This window comes from Ornithodoros turicata, chromosome 2 (genome assembly GCF_037126465.1).
Source record: "Ornithodoros turicata isolate Travis chromosome 2, ASM3712646v1, whole genome shotgun sequence".
NCBI lineage: Eukaryota > Metazoa > Arthropoda > Arachnida > Ixodida > Argasidae > Ornithodoros > Ornithodoros turicata.
In genome coordinates, this window is record NC_088202.1 from 10356678 (window position 1) to 10381039 (window position 24362).

General features: G+C 46.1%; 1 long non-coding RNA gene and 1 other non-coding gene across 2 annotated transcripts; one reads left to right on the forward strand and one right to left on the reverse strand.

Annotated features, from left to right (window-relative positions):
• Window positions 1-3980: 3980 nt before the first annotated feature.
• On the reverse strand, window positions 3981-23907 carry LOC135383096 (uncharacterized). Its single transcript, XR_010419658.1, has 4 exons — window positions 23664-23907; window positions 8286-8380; window positions 4618-4654; window positions 3981-4328 (listed from the first exon to the last, which is right to left on the reverse strand). It is a non-coding gene; the product is annotated as an uncharacterized LOC135383096 (long non-coding RNA).
• On the forward strand, window positions 8540-8610 carry Trnas-gga (transfer RNA serine (anticodon GGA)). Its single transcript has one exon. It is a non-coding gene; the product is annotated as a tRNA-Ser (tRNA).
• Window positions 23908-24362: the final 455 nt, after the last annotated feature.

Sequence of the window (24362 nt, forward strand, 5' to 3'; positions counted from 1 at the left end):
GAGTATGAAAAAATATGTAGTTCGATTCTCAAGGCAGTAGTCAACATAAATAAGCAAGGATTGTCAGTTTCAAGGCAACAACGGACTCACTACATCATCTAAACTTCATCGGCTTGTTGCAGCTCGTTTCTGTGCAGGACGATTGTCTTCAAGGTGCATATCATGTGCCATGCGAACCGAGGAGTGGTCACATGAATGGTCACATCCATGACCATTTGTGAGGAGATTGTTAAAGGAATCAGCCGGACAGATGTGTTTCAGATGCTATTTTTTCTTAAGTTTTCATATATTTATTGCTATTCCATGACAGTGTACACTGATGACTGATAAGAGGACCAACGGACTAAGCCCTGTTGAACAGTCCAAAACACCGTCAATGCAAATGTCTACAAAATTTGTGGAGTACAGAAATACCAAGAACATATGCCAAGCATAAAAGAATATTCATGTCACCCTACGTATCAGCAGAAAAGATGGTGCCCTTAGCAAAGACGTGAAATTTGTACGATCAGCGGTCTTCGGAATCCGGGTCGGGCACCGGACTAATCCCTTTGGTAAAACACGGTGAAACGCATTCCCTTTGGGACGGGGTCAACCTTGCAACCAGTGTTCCGGTGACAACCCCCCCCCCCCCTTGACAAGTGTTCCGGTCACACCGGCCCTCTGGTACGAGGTCCTTTTGTCACCCGAAACACTTGTCAGGGGAGGGGGCGGTTCGTCACCGGAACACTGGTTGCAAGGTTGACCCCGTCCCAAAGGGAATGCGTTTCACCGTGTTTTACCAAAGGGATTAGTCCAGTTCCCGACCCGCACTTCCGCGAACCCGGATTCCGAAGACCGCTGACCGTACAAATTTCACGTCTTTGCTAAGGGCACGGAGAGCACGGAAATGACGAACACTCAGCGTGGGGCTCCGTTACTGGGGCGCGGACAAAAGTTGAGAGACTGACCAAGGTTAGGTCAGGAGAGGCTTTTACGTATTTCACACGTTGGGGAGCGGGTCAGTTCATGTAGAATATGCAGTAAATTTTACCCTTGCACTCGATTTCAGTTCCGTCAGCCAAGGTGACTTTATGTTGGGAGTCTGCCTTGAAACTATGAAGTATGTCTTTGGAACCAGTCATGTGACTACTCGCACCTGAGTCAATAGACCATCCTTTGTCCTCGTTTGAGTCATGAAAGGATATACTGTGCCAAGTACTGTTGGAAAGGCGAAGGACTGCCCTGTTTCCTCCATTACACGCTTCCAGGATAGCACTAAGGCATTATTTGTATCACGCTTTTCACCCAATACGTCTACGGGAGATGTTAGAGCATTGCTCGATCAGAGTCTACAGGATTGTCACTATACCTGCCTGAAACTGAAGACAAAATATTCTACTTTTTCGTCTTTTCATTTAAGCTTCCTGCAGTCAAAGTCCACCTCGTCGATGACGAAAACCTGTGGCCAGAAGGGTGCATTTTCTACGAATTTCGTGGCAGGCTAAAGGATGCCGCCATACTTCGCGATGATACCCCGAACGGTGACACAGTTGATAAGAGCAACGTGGAAGTTCCAAAAAACTGAGCTCTGCCACTAATAGGGACAACATAATATTCTATTACCAGAATGTTCGTGGACTAAGAACAAAAACAACTGAATTCTGTGCCAACCTAGCCACGTCCACTGAAGATGTTTTCTGCTTGGCTGATACGTGGTTGCACCCGGAGATTGCCAGTGCCGATTACTTTTTTGATAACTACAGGGTCTACCGGAGCGATAGAAACTACAGTGAATCCTATAAATTTGGAGGCGGTGTCTTAAAGGGACAGTCGCATTCTCCGAGGTCAATTTCGAAACTAATGCGAATTCTAATTCCTTGCCGACCACTGAAGTGGGCCCGAAAATACCATTTCGATCCGCGGCGCACTTTTTGCGCAATCCGATGAAAAAGAAACGGGAATCCTTGCGCCCTCGCTCTCTAAAAGTGGGAGGAAACGTCACCCGGATAAGGCCGATCAGCGCGCGCCCTGGGCAAATGCGAGCCGCGCGCCTGTTTGGCGATCGCGAAGCGAAGGGAGCAAACATGGAGTCGGAAAACGAGAGTGATGTTTCTCTGTCTGGGGGAGATTCTGACGAACATGTTAGTGGTAGCGGCGACGAGTTAATGCTGGATGATGATGACCCATACTCTACGGACCCAATGCCACTGGAACTTGCCGACCATCCACGAGATGTGGCTGCGGCTAACCCGCGGGATGACATTTTTAGGTGACGTATCTCTTTGCATGGTTGCCGTCGGATGTGCAAAACAGTTTAGAATGTTGAAATTGGCAGGTTTCTGTGTGGAGTCCGCGATCCACAGGAGCCCGACGAGAGCCTGTGTTGCCATTCTGTTGCCAGGGTGGTAGAAATGTGCAACGGTGCCGCCGTGCAGTGCATTGCACAACACCCATTACTCAGGGACATCTGCCTCCGTAGAGAGCTTCTAGCCTCAATTCTGCCGCTATGATCAACATTTTAGGCGACTCAATCCCCCGGACCACAGGTAAGCCTGCTGCAGTGCTCTCCCGTTTGCTATATGATTACGACCGTAATGAACTTTTCGGTTTAAATGACTCCCCCCCCCCCCATCAAGATTCGGAAGGGTAAACTCGGGTGCTAGTCGGGTGTTGTTGGTTATGCAAATTGTCGCACCTAAAGTGGACAAGGGCTGTATACAAAAGGGCGACTATTCTCAGCACCTTTTTGGCCTACACAAGTTTGTCCCCTATAAATCATAAGCGTGGACGACAGCCGTAGAACAATCTAGAGAATCCTGGTCCAACAATTCCATTAGGAAAAGTGAAGCAACACAGCCGCCTCAGCTAGTCTCGACATGCTCTCAATTATGCCAGTTAGCCATGGCCTGATTGTCAACACAAATCCCTGATTGATTGGCAGATATCCAGTGGGAATTTTAAACTCTGAAGGAAGGTCTTACAAGTCTGAAAACAGAAGCATTTGAGGTGCCAATGAAGGGGGGAAGCATGTTACTGAAGCATGTAAGAGTAACGTATTTTGGGAGAAATTGGATTTTGCCGAAATTGGAAGGAAGCTGGTTTGGGAGGGCGTTAGCAGTTGGAATCGGGCTCATCCTGAAAGAGGCGAACATTTTTTTGTTGTACTATGTTGCACATCTGCCAACCTTCCACATTCGAAATGCGGGAGACCCTGGAACTAATGAAGGAATGCACAGGCTTTGAACTCCAAGGTTGGGATAGTGTCTGTTCTGGCCATTGTCTTCCCAACACTGCGGGAGATTTGGCAGGTGTGCAAATGCCCACAAGATATGATGCTAAACAAAAAGAAATGTCATGTGGAGTTGTCTTTTCCAGCTGCCTGAGGTTCACGGCATACTCGTCATTCACAAGATGGCCTGGATGCGTTGTCCAAGCAATCAGGAGGGAGTTCCCGTCTGCGTCTTATCAAGGCTATCAGCGTTAGGACCATCGAAACAAGGGTGTCTTGACAAGAGAGACAAGCTGGTGCATACTGATGGCTGGAACTGGAGACATGTAGTGGCAAGATGAAAATTTTGCTGACATAGGCATACTTTGTGCAAGTGAGCCCTTGGTCATCCCCCTTGCCTCCCATCAGAGGTTTTCGAGAATACTATAGGTGTGTGGTGTTCTCGAAAACCTCTGATGGGAGGCAAGGGGGATGACCAAGGGCTCACTTGCACGAAGTGTGCCTATGTCAGCAAAATTATCGTCTTGCAGCAATTTTCGTCTTTTCGTCATTGCAGTGTGGGGGATGTTTTGTTTTGTCACTCTGTATCTCCGGTTGCAGTCAACCGACTGTCTACCCGCGTCTGTACAGCAAAAACTACTACACGTGGCGGTATTAGCTCTGGCATCAAATCCAGACCGCACTGCACTAAGTTAGTGCCGACGTGTGAATATTTCGAACTCTGTGCAGATTGTCAGTGCGGTGTAGTGACAGGAATAAAGAATGACCCTATAATTGTATCAATTTATTGTACAGTGGAGTATGACGGAGTGGGAATAACAAAATAGCTTAGGTTTATTTGCCTCCCATTATGTATGGCAGGCAAATAAACCTAAGCTATTTTATTATGTTGTGCTGTGATTCTAAATTAATGTGGTGTGAAGTCTGGATGGTTACAGGTATGCTGCCACAGGGATGTTAGGAGGGTTCCTGTTGGCAGATCCATATCTGGGGTACTAATACGCTATGCAAGTGTGTGTCCTTTGTTTTCCTCTTCCTGGAATCAGGGGATAACAACCCCCTTGTGAGGCGCCGTGAAGTGGGTCCCCAGCACTTGCTTCAGCCATGACCTCCGCATCTGAAATATGACCTTGAGTGTTAACACTGAAAAGAATACGTTGAGGGCCTAGCGGGTACAATAACAAACACAAAAATGACTATGCAAATAAATCTTCCCCTTTGCGGTCCCTGTTTCACTGGCACGGTTATTTTCCTGTCGACATTACGTTATAAACGCTGGCAGCCACATCACACAAGATTCCTTTCACAGGATTCTACAATTTTCAGGGCTCGTACATATCCATTATGTTGTGGGACGTGCAAAAAGAATTGCAATAGCAATATTTTCGTGGCTTGACAAAACATACCACATCCAGTTGATTCCGTTGACGTGCTTGCTGCCGCCTGAAATAGGGCCAGAAATTAGCAACAAGGCTGCAGTAGAATACTGATGCAACGTGAAGTGTCTCGGACGTAGCCAAACACAGATTGCGATGTTCCCACATCCCTGAATTCTGCCATCAGGCTTACACTATGCACTGTAGAAACATCCACTAGCTGCAATAACATTTGAATAACGCTGTCATGTGGGAGTGTTACGTTTCTCCTGCATAATACAGGCGACAATTAGCACTGCAACAACACACCAATCTTTTTTCTCGAGAGTACGCGTACTATTGCGTCAGGATGCTGCAATCATTGTAATAATTTGTGTACATTAGTAGGCAGTGTGACTGTGACCTTACAATCGGCGGCGAGGCCAGCTGTACGACTCACTGGTGCTACCCCAAGTGACTTACAGCCTGCCCCTGCTTCACAACATGAGCAAGACATCGACATACAAGCTAGAGTGCGTGACTACAGCCGGACTGAAACTGGTGTACGGACTGCCCCGCAGCACACCACTGACTGGTCTGCTAGAGGAAACCGCCCACCCGACCATCAACGCCCTACAAACCCAGGAGGTGATGAAGCTACATCTGCGCCATTCCTCACGCCACGCCGATCACCCGCTGGCCCAAGTGGATAAGAAACGGTTTCTCTCCGGATACGGAAAAGCAGTCATATCGCTGAAAGCACATATACCGCTCGGACACAAGAAACCTACAAGCCGACGACGACCGCCCTGGCGTTACTCCAAGCCACCTATATGTGTCACCATTCCCGGAGTCAGCAAAAAAGCTGACATGCCACAGGAGGCCACGCGTCAGCTAGCGCTGGAAGTTATAGCCGCCCTAGAAGCCGACAAGACACTCATATATACGGACGGATCCGTCACAAAAACCGGAGCAACATCCGCCGTCTACATCCCGGAAACTCAAGGGACAATCAAGAGCAACTTGACCGACAAGACATCATCAACAGCTGCCGAACTACACGGAATCTCGTCTGCTCTTCTCTACATCAAAGAGCAACCACCCCGAGAATGGGCCATACTCACGGACTCGAAACCCGCCTTGTACACCATCACCTCATTCAAGACAACGCCAAACGACGCCCTAAAAGAAGACATCCTGGAAACCTACACCGGACTTCTCAAGAAGGGACACACCGTGCAGCTACAGTGGGTGCCCAGCCACTGTACACTCTAAATCGTTTTACACCTTAAAGGGTGTAAATCAAAATGTTCATGACGCACACCTTTTAAGGTGTATCTTAACACCCTCATGGCAATTGGGGTGTAAAGGGTGTAACGCCGAATAAAACTGCAGGGTTTGTGGCAATATGCTGGTAACTGGGTATTCACAATTACCAGCATATTGCGTATAATCACATTGAGGTCCATATATGTATGCACATCAAGGTGATTAAAATTAAATATGTGTGTAAACATGCACAGCCGACATACAGACAGTATGGCGTGGCAGCTGTGCATGGCAATGAAGCATGGCAGCTGTATATAGCTTTTCGTGAAACTGTAGACCTTCTCATGAGCAGGCACCTCCTTCATATGCATGTTCATTACTTAGAACGCTGCATTTATTCGTTTCTTCAAGGCTTTGCAGTATTGTACCCACAAATATCTAACCCCTGTAAAATGCATTACGTTGTTCATTATCCGCGACTCACAAGGATGTTTGGTCCTTTCCTATCTGTATGGTTGTACGCGTTTCGAAGGGAAACACCAGCATTTTAAAGATGTTGCTAGAAAAACTCGACATTTTAAGAACATAACGTTAACATCCTAACCTAACCTTAACATAACATTAGCAAGAAGACATCAATTTTATCAAATGTATGTGTGGTCGCAGCCCTTCATCAGAAATGCCACATCTACTGATGGTTCCAAGGAGATACTACTTCAACATGCCCCAGAAGCAATTCAGAGTTACATTCATGACCGTGATATTCACGCAGAATCTATAGTCTATGTGAAAAGTGCAGTTGATATGATAACACATTTGCTGTTGGCTACGTGTTGTTGTTGTGAATCTTCCGAGGATACCCGTGTTCATTGAGATTGCAGGCATACATGTTATTAACTCTGATACCATTTTTCTCATACAAACATTAACTACAGTTGAGTATGATGAGCACTATCATGTATTTGTTCTGTCTTGCAATGAGGAGCAACGTGTTTTAAGAAATTTAAGCACTATCTCAACAGATCTTCTAAATCTGCATGCATTACCAGATGGTAGACGTGTTGTAAATCCAGGCCATGCACTTTTGTAATGTAACTTCCTGTTTCCTGTTGTTGTATATATTTACTTTTGTTCATGTGAACGAAAACAAACATACTCCCTTTCTACACCCAGGCGACACACTATCACCATATTTCACCTGAGGGTGTAGTACACCGTTGTTACACCCTCAGGAACTTCCAAAACAAAGTTGTAGGGTGTGAAAGGGGTGTGATCTTTGTTAATGCACCTATTTTACACCTTTAAAGGTGTGAAACGATTTAGAGTGTAACATCAACGGGAATGAGAAAGCGGACGAGGCAGCACGTGAAGCCCACGCAGCCACAGAGAAGAGCGCCATTCCCCTGAGCAGACAGGACTCCAGGACAATAGCAAGGAACGCCTGCGAGGCCGAGATGAAGAAACTACTGACGAACTCCAGCTGGAGGAATCCACGGCTACAACGTCTGGACGGGGCTCACACATTGGATTCCCACTGCAGAGGACATGTGGGCGAATTATCCGGTAACTCACGCGCAGATGCGGCTGCACGACGTGCTGCACAAGTTGTGACTCATGCTACGGTACATCTGCTTTCTGCTTGTAGCATGTCTATACGCCGCCGGTGTGCTGCTCGGGCCCAGGCGTTCAGAGCTGAAGCTGCCTCATAAAACAGTCAACTGCAATCAATCGACCCCGCAGTGGACTTCTTTATTACGTGTCACTGCACTCGTCACGGGAGGAATCGCTCCTGCACCGTCTCCGTCTAAACGTCGCCCGCACACCGCTGCAACTGTTCAATATGTGTCAATCTAGCACTCCCCTCTGCACTAGCTATGGCATGGTGCGTGATATTCCCCACTGCATCCTACACTGCCTGCAACACCTTCTGCAGCGTGACGCCCTCTGTCGTCATCTATCCCAACTTGGCTACGGCACTATGACACTGGCTACCTTACTGGGTCCCGTTCGTCAGTCGACCCAGTGGGCAGTCACCACTGCGCTTCTCCGCTTTCTCCACGCTTCGAACCTTGTCAACGGCTTGTGATTGTGTGACCGTGTGTGTGCCTTTTCAGTTTTAGTTTTATGTTTTTCCTTTCCTTTTCTGCTCTTCTTCGTCTTCCCCTTTTCTTTTCTTTTTCCTTTTTTCCTTTTCTTTTCCTCCTTTCTTCTACGCCTTTTCTTTCCTTCTTTTTCTTTTCCTTTTCTTCCCCATTTGCCTTTTTTTTTAATAGCAAGCCGAACTCCGTCTAGCTGACCTTTCCTTTCGTTTTCTTAATAAACGTATTCCCCCCACACACACGAAAGCGACTAAAGGAAAAGGCACATGCAGGTAAAATAGAGAAGCGACAAACCATGGAACAAGAAGCATAAACATAGTAAACTCTTTAGATAGGTACGTCACAACATACCGACTCAGCCAAGACCACTTGGAGCTATTCTTCTGCTGCATCCGCCAACGAGGTGGCTGGAACAATAACCCGTCTGCCCCTCAGTTTCGGCATGCCTACAACAACAACAACTTTATTACGATTTACAGATCGCCCTGGCCGTGTATGAATGAGAGAGTGAGTGAGAAAGATGTAAGAGAGAATGGGAATAGCGTGGTTGGTTGTCCGTCCCCCCCCCCTAGTTGCGGCACTCAATGGCTCATGGGAAACGGCGTGCTGGTGTGGTGTAGTGGTAGCATATCTGACCGGAAATCAGAAGACCCAGGTTCGATTCCTGGCGTCAGCGCCTCTTTTCCCTGAGTTGTTGCATTCGTTTATTACGGGATGATGGCTGGGGAGTTTCATCGCCGGGGGCGATACTCTGCCCCATTGCTGGTGGTGATGCGGGAAATGAAATAATGAGCTCCTTCGCAATAAGGATCGAAGTCCTGTGGTGTCCAGAAAGGTGAAGAGAGCCTCGAGGGCAGAGCGTTGGTGAGCTGGATGTGGCCAGGGCCCAAGCAATTTTGTGAGAGAGAGGGGGCGGGAGTCTAGCTCGTTGAGGGATGCGGAGAAGTACGATTCGGGAAGGTTGGTAGTGTGGGCGATGGAAAAGAATGTGCTCTTGATCTTCAACAGCACCGCAGTGGCTGCAGTGGGTAGCGCCACTGTGCTGTGAATGCCACGTCGAGGCGCATTCGATGAATTAATGCGGCATCTTGACGAGAGACGTATTCCCCCGCATTAGCCGGCATGGCGGGTATATCGGGGAAGTCTAGATTCTGCCGCTCCCAAATTTTGTATTTTTCGGCATGCCACAAAATTCGGGGAACGCACAAAAAAAACGAAAAAAAAAACGGAGACGTTCGTACTGGTAACGACTAATATTTATTTCATCTTTGACTGTGTTTAAAACTTTCACCTGGTCTTGCACGACGTTTCTGACGTGGAACTCAGTCGTCACCGTCTTCCGTCCCACTGTCTGTGTCCGTGCGGCCGGATGGGTCGTTTGCTTGAAGAGATGGCATACCTGTACACATCAATTCCCGCAAGAAGCTGTGAAGCAGGTCCTGGTCTTGGCTAAATCGTGGGATACCGTATCCCATGCTTCCTTCACCCATTGCGCGACGGTCAGGTAGGAGGCCCTTCGTCGCTTCGCAGTTTTCGTGAAATCCGCGGCACCATTGCGCAGCCAATCTTCCCAACGCTTCCTTATGGCCACGTTGAATGGCTTGTTCCACACGACGTCCGCCGGCTGGAGAAGGTGTCAGGCCTCCCGGAATGACTGACAATGACGTGTTGTTTGAAGTTTGTCTTTGTAGTATTCTTCAGATGCGCTGGCGCACTGGACAGTCACGAGGACAATCACGAGGACAGTCTTGGGCTTAAAAAAGGCTCCCAGACGTGCACCCCATCCTTTCTGATTGTAAGTGTTCATAAGATCTGCTGTCATGCTGCCCTTCATAGCAACAGTCACCACAACTTCCTTTGGGAACTCATATTTTGGGACGTTCTTGAGCCCTTTAAAAATTATCATAGGCTTTAGCTTCGTTCCGTCTGCCATTGCACTCAGGACAACGGTGTATCTCAGCTTCTCTTTCCCAGTAGTTTTACACCTCACTTGCTTGACTCCCTTGAAATCGAATGCCCTGTTCTGTGGGAGATCGAGCCACAGAGGAGTCTCGTCCATGTTCCCTATGCACGATGGTGGTAAACCACCAACAACACTGTTGTTGAAGTCAAAAAAGCTGCGGCACAACAGACTTGCGTTTTCCGGAACTTTCTGGCCTACGCTTGTGACCGTCCTGCACACAACGTCGTATATGGTCAAGAAGCGGTCCAGCCACCCGTTTGATGCTTGGAAGTCATGGGGCTGACCATCGCCGTTCTCTAGTATTTCTTTTGCGCGGGATTTTATCGTGCAGATAGAAACCGGAAAGTAGTTCTTACGTTGGAGTGTTATCCATGCTGAAAGTTCCTGCTCCATATCAGGAAACTTGGCCCGTTTCTTCTTCCACTCCTCACTTGAAGCAACGTTTCTTCGCTTTCGAATGCAGATGTCACTAAGTGAGGCGTATGTGCGAATTTGGTACTTGCTTTTCATCCAGTCTTGGAGGCACTGACGAGGAATTCCACCTGCCCTTGCCGTAGCAATGCTATTCCCGTTGAGCTCTTCCAGTGTCTTGAGGACGTCCAACTTGAAGGCAATAGAATAACTTCGGCCGCGGGAACGGCCACAGTGCCGTTCTCGTGCCGCCCCGTTGTTTCCTGGCTCTTCCATGTCCCGTTGACCAACGCCACAGGTGCCTGCTGCGTCCATCTCCGTCAAATTTTAGGAGGACACTAACGACAATACGAACTGTTACACTGCGTCCCACCGCCGTCCAGGGATAAACTGATCTCCCCATTCTTTTAGGTCACCCTGATTGCCTCATGAGAAAGGAGTGTGTGCCTGTTTTAGTCACAGACAGCTTCCACTCTGGCTAATCCCTTTTGTGCGTGTGCCCTTGCTTGACGGCATTATATTATTCAAAGGCTATTTTGACCGGTTTGATCCCAAAATGGAAGGTAGTCTGGGTTTTTACATGCTCTTCGCCACGAAAAAAGATGTCCCGGATTTTCCGGCACGTCGCATAATACGGGGTTTAGCGGCATGCTGGCCTCCCCCGGTCTTTCCCGGCATGCCGGTTGATGCGATGAAATACGGTATGTGCAGGCAAAGAATCTGCTCATTCATGGTGATGTCCAGGCCCCAAGTTCTGCAAATGTAGCCCGAACAATAGGCAACAATAGAAGGCACTGAAACCCTTAGTCGTCAGGGCAGGCCACGGAAGGCTGAAAGTGCATCCGAGGAGGGTTCCAGTGTGAGAGCTCCTGAGGAAGACAACATCTCAGCCCTCCTTGAATCTGCCGACGATGACTACATGGTGAGTCACCTGGTCTTAGCACGTTTAGTGAGGACATTCTTGCCTATATTGGACGATTTGGTGTTAGAATTATCTCAACAAAACTGACCTGCAGCGGGTGTCCCGACGCACGCATTGCTGACGATACATAAAGCATCCTCATCATACTCAGGGACAACGGGGAGTGCTGCAACAGACCACTTTTGTCACACGATTGCTCTGTTGTGCTGAGGATACCTATCGCCTTGTGCAAGCGGAGCCTGCAAAGCTTGCAGTGGGGGCCCTGTCTTAAAGTGCCACGGACGAAATCTCGTGTCTTCAGAATCCTACCAAAGTTATCTTACTGAAATCTTCTTATCTAACTTTACATTCCTGCAAAATATTTTCGGCTCTACTTGACGCGAAAGCTAGAGAAAATTAATTTTTACTTTTGAGATCTGTGACGTCATGTTAGGCTCCGACGGAGCGCCCGTTTCTCATCTTTCGCGTCAGTAGTAGTGACTGGACACAGACTGTCCGCAACGCTACAAGGCTTCTGGACACGTTTAATTAGCAAATAGAGCTAATTGGGACCCCCACATTAATCATCATCATCCAATGAGTCATCACACTAATTGGGGAGCATCTAACTCGTGTCCAAACCACCCTGTGCGTTGCCGACAACCTGTGTCCATAAAAATAATTAAAAATAGGTAGAAAATAAAATAAAAAGATAGAATTAGAGTGGAGAGAAACAATTTATTCGAAAATCAATGACGACGCGGCGAAGAAACCGCTCCGCAACGTCCGAGTGACCAGCGCCCGCCATGTTGGTAGTTGGCGACGGGCAGTTGCAGAGATCGACGACAGGTGGCCAAGTAGTTGCAAGGCATCACACCACATGGCGCCACCATCATAGGTCTATGCGAGAAAGACAGAACAAGATACTAGCGGCAGGTAAAAATGTCAACACTGCTGAACATGTCTAGGCATGCAAGAGAAAAGGTCTAACCGCTACTGCTAACAGAAAACAGTACACATCGGGTAAAAGGCTTAGGGGAGCGATCGCTTAGGCCTAACCACAGCGTCACAACACTATGCAGCTAACACAAGGCGGGGAACCGCTAAACGTGCGTCAACACAGAGAAAAGGCTTGCTCTCCGCTAAACAAGTCTAAACATGCGAGAAAAGGCTTAACACGAGCGCGGTCAAACATCGACAAATCATTCGTTGGTCAGCGCTAAACATGTGGGCATGGCGAACATGCGAGAAAAGGAGTGAGGCAAATCACTCACCTTTTCCCCGCAGCGACTGCTCATCAGCCAGGCAGAAACTGAGCGGGCTCGGGGACTGAGGAGCAACCGAGCACACGTCTGCTCTCCGCGACAGCCAGCCAGAAACTGAGCGAACGCGGTAACTGCGGAGCAACCGAGCACACGTCTGCTCTCAGCGACAGCCAGCGAGCAACTGACTGAGGCGACGCGCTGCGACAGCTACGCATACGCGCGCGCGCGCTCCTAGCGCCCTCTGCGCGCTCCTACCGCTACCTGCGGCGACCACCTGCGAGAGGCTAAGAGAGAAGAGCATTCCTGCGCCCTCTTCTTGCGTTGCTCATTGGTCGTGACGTCATCCCATTGTCTCAGGGCTACCCTGCTTTTTTTTTTCACACCGTCGACACAACTGGACAAGGTCAATCTGCAATGAAGCCATGGCATGACGTCATCATGCACCTGCGTGGCTCAAGGACGCGTGCGCTCTAGACAGGGGACCTATTATTTATTGAATCACTATCCGAAGAATATTTCCTTTATTCTTCTATAACGATTGAATAGGAAACTATTGCAGAAGAGCACCATGCATGAAAGCTGATCATAGGAATTCCAAAGTCTTACTAAATGAGACTTGCAAAAGAACAAAATATCCTTACACGTAACTCCATCAACGGATAATAAGACTAGGCACTCAACAAATCAACACAGAGTACGGGTAACAAGGTGCGCAGAACGATGCGTCTACTCCATCCGACAGCCAGGCACAGAACTGAGTCGTAATGCTTTTTCTCCTCTATAAATTCATGCATCTGTGGCGGCCACCTACCGTAAAAGAAGACGGACAGCATGCCCTTTTCACGCACACGATCTCGATCATCATTCTCGCTCGCTCATTCCAGGAATAAACTGTCGCCCCATCGGACCTCTGTCCCAGTGTAGTTGCTCCTTACTAGCTCCCACACATCTGTCCCTCTTGCGGTTGATTTCTGAACTAATTTAATTGCGAAATTATTAAGAATAGCACTATTCCCATTCAGGGCAGCACTATCGTCCAGGCAACAATGTTCCTTGTCAAAAAAGAAAAAATCCAAAGCGTCAACAAAGGAAAGCATGCATATCGGGGCATGTCAGAACACGTCAGGTCAAATTGCACGACTGCTGGGCAGCAGAGGAAAACAAACACTTGAACAGAGTGAAAAGACACTCACTATCATCGGACACGTACACCACATTCCCTCATTGTAAATCCACCCGTCACGAAATCCACCTGCATCGTCGAAGACCATTCACCAGTGACGAACCACACATCCGCACCCCATCAGAGCCAGACAGAACCCCAGTGAAACTAAGCTCTTCCACTGACGGCCAACGCAATTGCTAGGAGCAGAATTAACGTGTCCAGACCCGCCAATGTCCAAAAGAGAAGTGAATCCTTGCGCCCCCTGCAGGCCGTTCTCATTGGTCGTGACGTCACCCTATTATCTCACGGCTACACTGTTTTTTTCCACTAATGCTCCTCTAGACAAGGTCAACCTGAAACAATAGTGTTGCAGCATGACGTCATCATGCAGGTGCGTGGCTCAAGGATGCTTACAGGGGACCTCTTATTTATTGAATCACTATCCCTAGATTATTTCCTTTATTCTACTATAATGATTACATAGGGAACTATTGCAGAAAAAACACCATAGATAAGAGGAGATTGTAGCATTTCTTTCCCAAAGTCTTACTGTACAGGAAAAAACAAAATATTGGTTCAGCAAGGCATGTCCATCCCAGCCGAGAGCCATGTAGCTAACTGAATAATGACGCTTTGTTCCTCCTGAATAAAGTCACACACCTGTCCCCCTCGCGGTTACTCTCTGAACTAAATGAATCGCAAAATTATTAAGAATAGCTCTACTCCCATTCAAGGCAGCACTATCGTCATCGTCAAGAATATTCCTTGTACAAAAAGAAAAAAACTACATGTAGAAGGAAAGCATGTCAGAACAGGTCAGAGCATGTCAGCACATGTTTGTCAGACAATAAGGGGGAAAAAAGTGAAAAGAAACAAAGAAGAAAACCAGCATCAAACTATTTCTAAGCACACGCACTCCTCTTATTCAAAAACAGTGCTTATCATAAATCCGTCCAGGACAATACACACCATTTTTCTATTGCTAAAACTTTTTTCCAGTAACGGTCAATGCATTGCTACAGACTGCGTGACGTCTTCACATCCTGTCTGAAGAAGACAGCGGCAAAGACAAAGACTCCTATTATTTATTGAATCGCAAGATTATTTCCTTTGTCCTACTCTTAATGACATTCATTCTCTCATTATATTCAACAAAAAAGCACCGTGCATATTAACGATTTTCACCCCAAAGGCTCGTCATGGTCATTAGAATTACAGTAAACTACCACTGCTCTTTAAAATAATAAGTGAGTCCACTCAACATCACCTCCAGGCTTATGTAATACATGACCCTTTCTATGCTCATACATTCGTTGTCTGAGGCTACACCTGCGAGCAAAACGGCGCGAAAGCCGGGGGGGCAAAGTTCCATTCGCGCATCGCGAGCAAAAAGGCGCGAAAGCCGGGGAGCAAAGTTCCATTCGCGCACGCCAAAGCACAAGACAGAACGCCTTTACGGGAACACGATGGCATTACCACCATATTAATGATTTTCTACCTTGCATTGCAGTTCTTGCAAAATTCTACTTTCTATGGAAACTATAATTGCCCTATTACTTGGATCGCTATTAATGAAGCGCTCCAATTTTTTCTCTCTTCCCATTTCAGCCTTGTCATGCAGTGAAGCAGACTCACATCCAAAATAATTAATTTACACTGAGGGTGCCGTGCTTCAGGAATTCCTATCCTGACAACAACATCATCAGACAACAACATCCTTAACAACATCTAACAAACAACCAGAGAAACCCTCTTCTCAGCTGTACCATGCGACTTTCTTCTGCGTAAAATCGGTGATTTGAGGAAAAGGGCAGCGAAAAATTGCGCGCCCTTGTGCTTGACTTAAAAAACCTGAAGCATATGCTAATAAACTAAGAAAAAGACACTCATGTCTGGTATCTGATAGTGCCACATACACAGACGCATTGCCCTTGCGTAAAGAAAGCACAGGACAGGGATACACAATTTTCCTTAGGTGAGCAGGGAAAAGGCTTAAGACCTCAGGTCACCACACATCGCCACGCGGCTAGCACAACATGACACCAACAAGATACTAGCAGCGGGAAGAACTGCAACACTGCTAAACAAGTCCAGACATGCCATGATGACGTCACAAATCAGGAAAAAAGCACACGCACAGAGGACGACGCATTAAACACACGGAGCGCTCATGAATAATCGTAGCGTTACCGCACATCCCTACGAAGCTTAACGTCTAACACAAGACGACAGCAACAAGATATTAGCGACGGGTAAAATTTGCAACACTATTGAACAAGTCCAGACATGCGACATTGCATACAAAACACAGCTCATCGGGGAAAAGGCCTAAGCCTGCGGCGGATCATCATAGAGCATACCCAACTTCATTTTTCTATTTCGCGTAAACTAAACGCGGTCTGCTTGGAAAACTACGTACAAATTTTCTTAGGGAGAGAAATATAGAAATTTCTACTCCGTGCTCAGATACCAGCATTTCTGTTCAAAAACCTGCAAAATTAAGCACTGCTTACTTCGTCAAGATATCGAACACCCAACAAAATCAAACAAACAACCCCACTTCCACCGATAGAACACTATTCAGCTTTTACGCAGGAGGCTTTCTTCTAGATAAAAGTAGAGAAAGTAAGAAAAGGGCAGCGAAAAATTACACGCACTTTTGCTCGCATAGCTATAAGAGAAAAAATAAATAAATAAAATAACGATGCACACGCTAATAAACTGTGACAAACACACCCATTTCTGCTACCAGATAATTATTGCATAATGCTAAATACTCATTTTCATTGTCCCTGCGTGAAAAAAGCACAGGACAGGGATACACAATTTATCTTAAGCGAGCAGGGAAAGTCACTTCTTCTCAAACAGCTTAATACCATAAAGTCTGAATTTTTGCAAAGAAAATAGAGCTTGAACAGCGCTACGAAGGTGACAGACACATACTAACAAACAAACAAACACTTCTCTTCATTTCTATTGATAAAGGCGTAAACCACACTACAAGAACAAAGCACACTGCTTCAGGAAAGCGTATCAAATGCAACGCAACAGGACCGGCTCTCATAAAATAGCCTGCCCAAAACAAAGACTTCATCAGGTTCGCGAGGCAATTCCATTAAAAACGCTCTCGGTCTATCCTACAGATAGCAATGCAAGCGCTGCTACCCTTATTTTTTTAAACCACTATTCCACGAAATAGTACACAAATGTATCACTCGTGTCACATGAAAAAGCACACACAAAGAACTTACTTGTCAAGTGGGATCCCTGGTTCAGAAAAGCGCGCGCGCCCGCGCGCACACACAGACACACAATCACATTTTCACACTCACAAACACAAAGTCTATTCTCACAACCACATAAATCCATATTATTCCTCAGGTCAATAATTATCCTACCATCGTCAAAAGATGGCTCACTCTTGTATGCTATCGCAAAGCGATAGGTCCTCGTTCCGGATGTAATAGGATATCGCCACTCGACCGACGCGAACCAAAAAAGAAAGAAAGGAATGCACGTTCGCTATACCTCCACGAAGAAAACGGTGCCGTGCTTCTACGCAGCGATCATCATAGAGGAGTGAATTGTCTTCTTCGTTTTCCTTTTATTTTCTTGCACCCATATATTTTGCAAGAATACTATAGAGACCCAACAGAGCAGTGCGCTCCCATTAAAACACCTTGGGCTGACCTCACACACCCGAAGCCTTTTCTGAATACATTCTGCTGGCGCTGGAATAAAAACATTAATCGCCAGGGTACAACAATGTCAGCTCTGCTTCCGTTTAAGTGATAAAACAGTGCGCCTGCTCGGGGAAACGGTAACGGATCGCGCGCGTCGCGCGTCCAAACCGCGGGGTCCGCGTTGCGCTCGCACGGGGAATCGCGCGCGTCGCGTGTCCAAACCGCGAGAACGGGCCCGCGTGCGGCTCGCGTGGGACGCGGTTCGGGCGCACGGTTTTATCACAGCTAGTGCGCCAGAAAAACCCAAATCAAATCAAATCAAATATTCTTGCAAAATATATGGGTGCAAGAAAATAAAAGGAAAACGAAGAAGAGAAGTCACTCCTGTGTGATGATCGCTGCGTAGCAGCACGGCACCGTTTTCTTCGTGGAGGTATAGCGAACGTGCATTCCTTTCTTTCTTTTTTGGTTCGCGTCGGTCGAGTGGCGATATCCTATTACATCCAGAACGATGACCTATCGCTTTGCGATCGCATACAAGAGTGAGCCATCTTTTGACGATGGTAGGATAATTATTGACCTGAGGAATAATATGGATTTATGTGGTTGTGACAATAGACTTTGTGTTTGTGAGTGTGAAAATGTGAGTGTATGTCTGTGTGTGCGCACGGGCGCGCGCGCTTTTCTGAGCCAGGGATCCCACTTGACAAGTAAGTTCTTTGTGTGTACCTTTTCATGTGACACGAGTGATACATTTATGTACTATTGCGTGGAATAGTGGTTTAAAAAAATAAGGGTAGCAGCGCTTGCATTGCTGTCTGTAAGATACACCGAGAGCGTTTTTAATGAAATTGCCTCGCAAACCTGGTGAAGTCTTTGTTTTGGCCAGGCTATTTTATGAGAGCCGGTCCTGTTGCGTTGCATTTGATACGCTTTCCTGAAGCAGTGTACTTCGTTCTTGTAGTGTGGTTTACGCCTTTATCAATAGAAATGAATAGAAGTGTTTGTTTGTTTGTTAGTATGTGTTTGTCACCTTCGTAGCGCTGTTCAAGCTTTATTTTCTTTGCAAAAATTCAGACTTTATGGTATTAAGCTGGGGACAGTGAGGTTAGTATGCGTCCTGGACCGACTTCAGGGGGAACTGTGCCGACATTCATCTGAAAAGTCTTCGGAAAACCCAGGGAAAACCTCAAACAGCGCAGCCGGTGACAGGATTCGAACCCGTGTCACCTCCCAGTCTCGGCGTGGAAAGCGATCATCCTAACCACTATGGCACGGGAGCTGGTCTAGCATTTCCTGCTTCCATTGTCTTTCAGAGGAAGACGAAAACGTCACCCAAATGTCTTTTTCCAGTATATTGGAAGATGGGAGCTAGAGTCTGATAGAATTCATACCCTCAACTTCTAAGCTGTATTCCTAAAAAAATTGAAAAGGAGCCTACTTTTTCCTTTGCTGAGGCGTGCTGCAATGTCACATGACAGCATAACAATTAAACAAATATGCGTGCCTGTTAAATGAAAAATAATCAGGTGTTTGTGGCTTGGCACTATCTTCTTGGCTACTATCTTCTGGCTATCTTCTTGGTCTGAAAAAGTGCAACCTTTTCTGTTAATATTTTTCTCTGTTCAGATTGGATTTCCTAACTCTCATCTGTTATATAAATATGTAATTTTGGGTATTTAGTCTTGGGTGTTGATATTACTGCTGAAAGGAGCTGCCTTTTCAAGGGCGTGATACAACCCTGAATCTTGTTGGATAAATAGATAAATACTGAAAGCTATAATAATCATGCCTGTTGAAGGGGTTGCAACACATTGCCGAGGATTATGCTGGATAAATGTATATGATGCACATCAACGCAGGAACTCACATCCCAAGGTTACTGGGTGAGGGGCAAAAGACGCAGGGATAATTAGGAGAAGCACATTCCGAAACTTGCTCTACTTTTATACCACACCCAGGTGAAAAATGTCCACAATTCCAAATGGTTTATGAAACAGCTTCCACTTTAAAGCATTCACATACAAGGTGGTTTCATGTAAAAATTGTTTCATAAACCACTTGTAACTGCAAGCATTTTTCACCTGAGCAGCTGTCATCCCCTGCCAGTGATTGTTTTTTTGTGTGTGTGTGTGTGTGAAGAACATGCTTCCGAGAACTGATGGGATAATGTGAGAGACGTCAGAGATGGGCTACAGGTTTCCTTATAGATGCTCTTATCTCGTAAAAACGACAATGCGTAGGGAAATTTTTTCCTTAGTGCCCTCCCTGCAGCAACTTTTGTGGCCGACACAGCATTGGAAACTCTCACAACCCCTTTAATGCATTTCACATTACAGGTACCGAATACCAAATGTGTAGTGAGCTACTACTATAGTACTAACAGTAGAATGTGAAGCAAGGGAGACAAAACAGAAGTACGAGAAGAGAGAGACTGGACGAAGGGAGGAACATGAACAGCTATAGTGTGTTGAGAGGTGCTTCATTATGTAACCAAGGGAGCTATTCTCGTCAAAAGTAATCGAGCTCGATTACTTTGTGTCTCGCCTGTCATTGGTCGTTACGCGAAGAAGACGTGAAGAACAGAGGTGAATGCTACGTGTCCTCAACCAATAGTTGAGCCCTTGATCCTGCAATCTTCGTGCTTTATCGGAGTGCCCATATTACAGCGAGGCCGCCCTTCCGCGTGTTCTCGCCAGAAGCGGAAGGTTGTAGGTTGTATCGTGAAAGAGAAATTCGTGCCGACGTGCAATATGTGCGCGTAGAGTGCATATAGCCTACAGCGTGGCGCCACCTGACTCCCAACGTGGCAGGACTGCCAACAACGTGGCGAAATGCGCAATGTTTTGCAATCCATGCACATGAAGGTTATTCCACAGTGAACGGAATATCACATCACATTAACTGTAACACACGTTTACACCTATGCGCTGAGCCGTAGCAAGACAAGTTTGCGCCCAGGGCAGGGTAAATCTAAAGCGCCCCCCCCCCTCCCACTGCCGTCAGAAGTCCTATAAACAAGGAAATGAAACGCCTATTTGCGCTGCCGAGATCGTAAATTCAAATTTTATTCATTCCCGCTTTGTCTTGTCCAACCAACCTTCCAAGTCCTGCCGTTCGGCGCCCTCTCAGGCGAGGGCGCCCGGGGCGGCTGCCCCTCTCGCACCCCCCTCGCTACAGCTCTGTCTATGCGCCACGCTTTTCCCACCTTTTCCTCCTGTCGTTTACTTCAGTATAGCACATGGCGCACCCATGTCGTAGGAAAGCGTGACCTTCCTACTAGAGGTGTGCGCCGCCGCGCCGAAGCGCCGCCGCCGGAGGTCTGGACCTCGCCGCCGCCGCCGTCCCAAAACTGTTGGCGTGCCGCCGCCGCCGATGTTGAAAAATCGGCGCGGCTGTTGAATGTGTCCCAGGTGGGGCAAAGTCGCCATCTTGCCATGTATTTCAGCCTATTCGTAGCGTAAAACACCGTAGGCCGCCATTAGGTGACCTAACTGGCTTGCATTGGATTATAGTAGGCTACAGATCCAGTCTAGGTCCAATGTGAGTCGCAGAAAGCCGAAACCAAAGCCCCAAAGCGCTTCACGCAGAGAAAACAACATGGAGGAACTCGTCGTGTGTTCGCGGTGTGTGTATTTGTCTGTTTGTGTGTTAAAGCCTCAGAACAGTTGTTTCAAGCGTGCTGAGAAGTTTTGAAGTTGCTTCCTGTCCACATGGCTTCAGTGTTTTACCTGTGGTTGTTGTCTTCGCAATCTGTGTGTCCTGTTGTGAGTTTTCCGAGAAGTGAAGCGAAGTACGAACGAATGACATTTGTGCAATGGGTGTAATGTGCGTCGTTATGGAGCAATGTGATACAGTGAGGTTGTTTCGCATGGAATGAAGAGGAGTCATAAATTCCATTCACTTTAAACAGTTCTTTTACTTTGCACAGTGAACCTATACTTTTTACTCTGCTAGCAAAGCCACAAAAAGATGACATATCTCATATTGCGTGGTTAGATTCGACAGTTACAGGAAATGTACATACAGGAGCGAAATAAACATTAAATTGTATGATGAGGAATGCGTGAACACTTGCACAGATGGGCAACTCGAATTGTCTCTCTGTTATTATTATTGCTTTTTTACCAACATCGACATAAGTGTACATGGGATCATTGGTACTTTTAAACAGCAAAAAGAATCACATAGCAACTGTACCTAATGCAAAGAACACGAAAGTACTCATCAAGTAGGTTTTGGTTGCTATGTTGCTGTTCAGTGGTGACAACGAGCTAGAAAGCGGTTACTGTTTTAATGGTGTGCTTGGCTTGTGCTTTTTATGTAGCAGGACCCATTTCTCACTGATAAATATGAAGTAGATCCGATGGAATAACTGAACCTCTGTGTACAATAAGGGGATAAATCGGCTTATACCTTTTTGAATCTTCTGGTGCAATGACATGTAGCAACTATAGAGTATGCCGGGCAAAGAAAATTTAGAAGTGTATTGCATTTTATTGCTGCTATAAGAGTGCAACATAATGGAATAGATGTTTATATGGATCAAATAGATGGATAGTTATATTAGACCCCTCTTGCACCCACTCGTACAGATTGTGTAACTTCAATTTTGTACAATGTGGACGTGAATTTAGACTTCCATTCGAGAAATATGTTCACCCTACCTCACGTGACCCTGTCAGCAGTGTTACTGAGCATTGTAATCATGCTTGGTTACAGTTACAATGAAGTTACAAAACAGTTGCATTTGAAAAACGAGAAATTCGTGTTCGTGAATGTTATTTAATTTGACGCACCCCACAACAATGCTAACAAGACATGCACATAGAGTACACATACACATGTATGGTACGCATTTTACAAGTGCATTATTCAAACAGTACTAGCCAAATTACCTTAGCAAATATTCACTTGAAAAGTTTTCTCCATTTGGGATTTTTCGATTTACCACCTTATTGCAGAGGTTCAATTGGCATTTCTACTCTTACAGCAGTCACTTGTGCTATTGCAAAATATTATTTTCCAGAGTCTCAATTTATCTAGCGCACATGATTCTGCTACAGATCTGTGGTTATTAAATAGACTACAAGGATCTAATTTAAAGCAAAAACGAGAGAAGCCAGTACATTGGAATTACACCTTTCGTGCATACAAGATACAGTTTCTCTAGAACAACAAAAAAGAAAAGCAACAATATCCTGTCTGACATGTCAATTTTTAGAGCTAGGTCCTCTGGGTCTTTCCATATGAAAAGGGTGACATGTAAAAATGTATAAACATGTGGCTTCTGGTCTCTACACTTTTCAGTCATCAGCTAAACTGGTAAAAAACAATTAACAATTGTGGAAGAGTATGCTAACTGTACCGTTAAGTAAATGGCACTGAAATCACAAATGTTACACCTAGGAAACTATTAAAAAATAAGCTATTGCACTACCCATAACATAACATGTGTCCAAACTTTTCACTGTCCGAACTACTGAAGCACATAAAAGTAGTACCTGTTATGTATCCTCAACATGTAAAGCTTTCCAATGATGCATTTTCTTCTCATAAATTGCTTTGTCCAACACAACAATCTGATCTACTACAAAACGTTACCTATTTACATCTGCTTTTTTATCTTAATTGTTTTCATTATGCATTGAATTCTTGGGTACAAATTGGAAGGCACTGAAATAGGCTGAGGAATGGACTAATATAAAACACAAACAACATTCTGTCACTTTTGTTCCATCTGTAAACCAGTACATGGGCGAACTCTTGTAGGCTTTAACAAGCCACCAATTCAGCAACTTGAGTATTAGATGACCTAATAGGCTCTGCATTAACTATCATGCCCCTCTTGAACTCTATGTGTCATGGCCTATGACTGGCAAACCAAAGTAGCAGATCTTTCCAACACCTAAAATACCAACGTTCATCAACGATGATTGACCTTGGTGTGTGGTAAAGAAAAAGCACTGCATTATTTGTTAGGTTAGGTTAGTGCAGGGCAGTTCAATTGGACTAATAAAAATAGGGATGTTCTAGATAATTTAACCAACCCCTGTATACATTTATGTGTATGCACATGGTCAAAGAACGGTTAAATATGAAGGGAGCTGGTGACTAGAGCCCATTCGGTAAATCCTGCTGACTTGGTACAACGAGAACAGTGTGTCTGTCTTATGTTCTCCCCGTCCCTAGTCTCGAGGAGGGGGGGAGGTTACGTTATCATGCTTTTGGAAGAGAGTGGGGGTTTGCTTCAGGGGTTTTGCTGTCATGTACACACATAGCTCTTTTTTCATGGCCTACTGATTTCTAAACAAAATTTGTTTTGTCAAAATATGTCTTACATAGGATCCCTGGGCTTGCTCACTTGTCCGTCGAGATGACTCTCTCAGCCGTAGCGTGAGGTACTCCTTAGTGAGAACCTTTGTTGTTGTTATAAGATGTTCTGGACTGTCAAGGAAGTGATGCACCTGTGTTGTTACATGGTGGTGCTTCTCTATAAAAAGCTGAAAAGAGGTCAGCACCAGTGTCTGCAGTCCTGTACTTGTAGAACGTGTGTTCACTTTGTCTCTAAACACTTGCTCGGCACAGCGCAGAACACTCACTACAAAGAGAGAAGGGTAAACAAGGTTCCCCTTATCTCTCAGGAAAAGGAGAAGGCTCATATCACTATAGTCCACAATGGCGTCAAGACATCCAGAGCACGTTATTCTTCTGGACACTGTTGTGACGAGCATCCCCCCAATGTACTTCAAGACTTCATCCGAAAAATCTGTCAGCCCAGACACATTTCCATAGTCATGCTCGAGGAGAACAGCTGCTGCACTGAGTGAAGCATGTACATCGGAGTTCTCTTCATTACTATCCGTGTCATCATGTTGGCGTTGTCTCTCCGTACCTTGATGTCTTCGCATCTGTATGCCCTCGAGGTCGGGGGCCACATTTCCTGATGCAGACGTTGTGACTTCTGCATGCACCAGAAGAGCCCTGTACGCATACCGAAACTGCAACGCTGAAGGGTTGTTGTCCCACCCTCCTCTCTG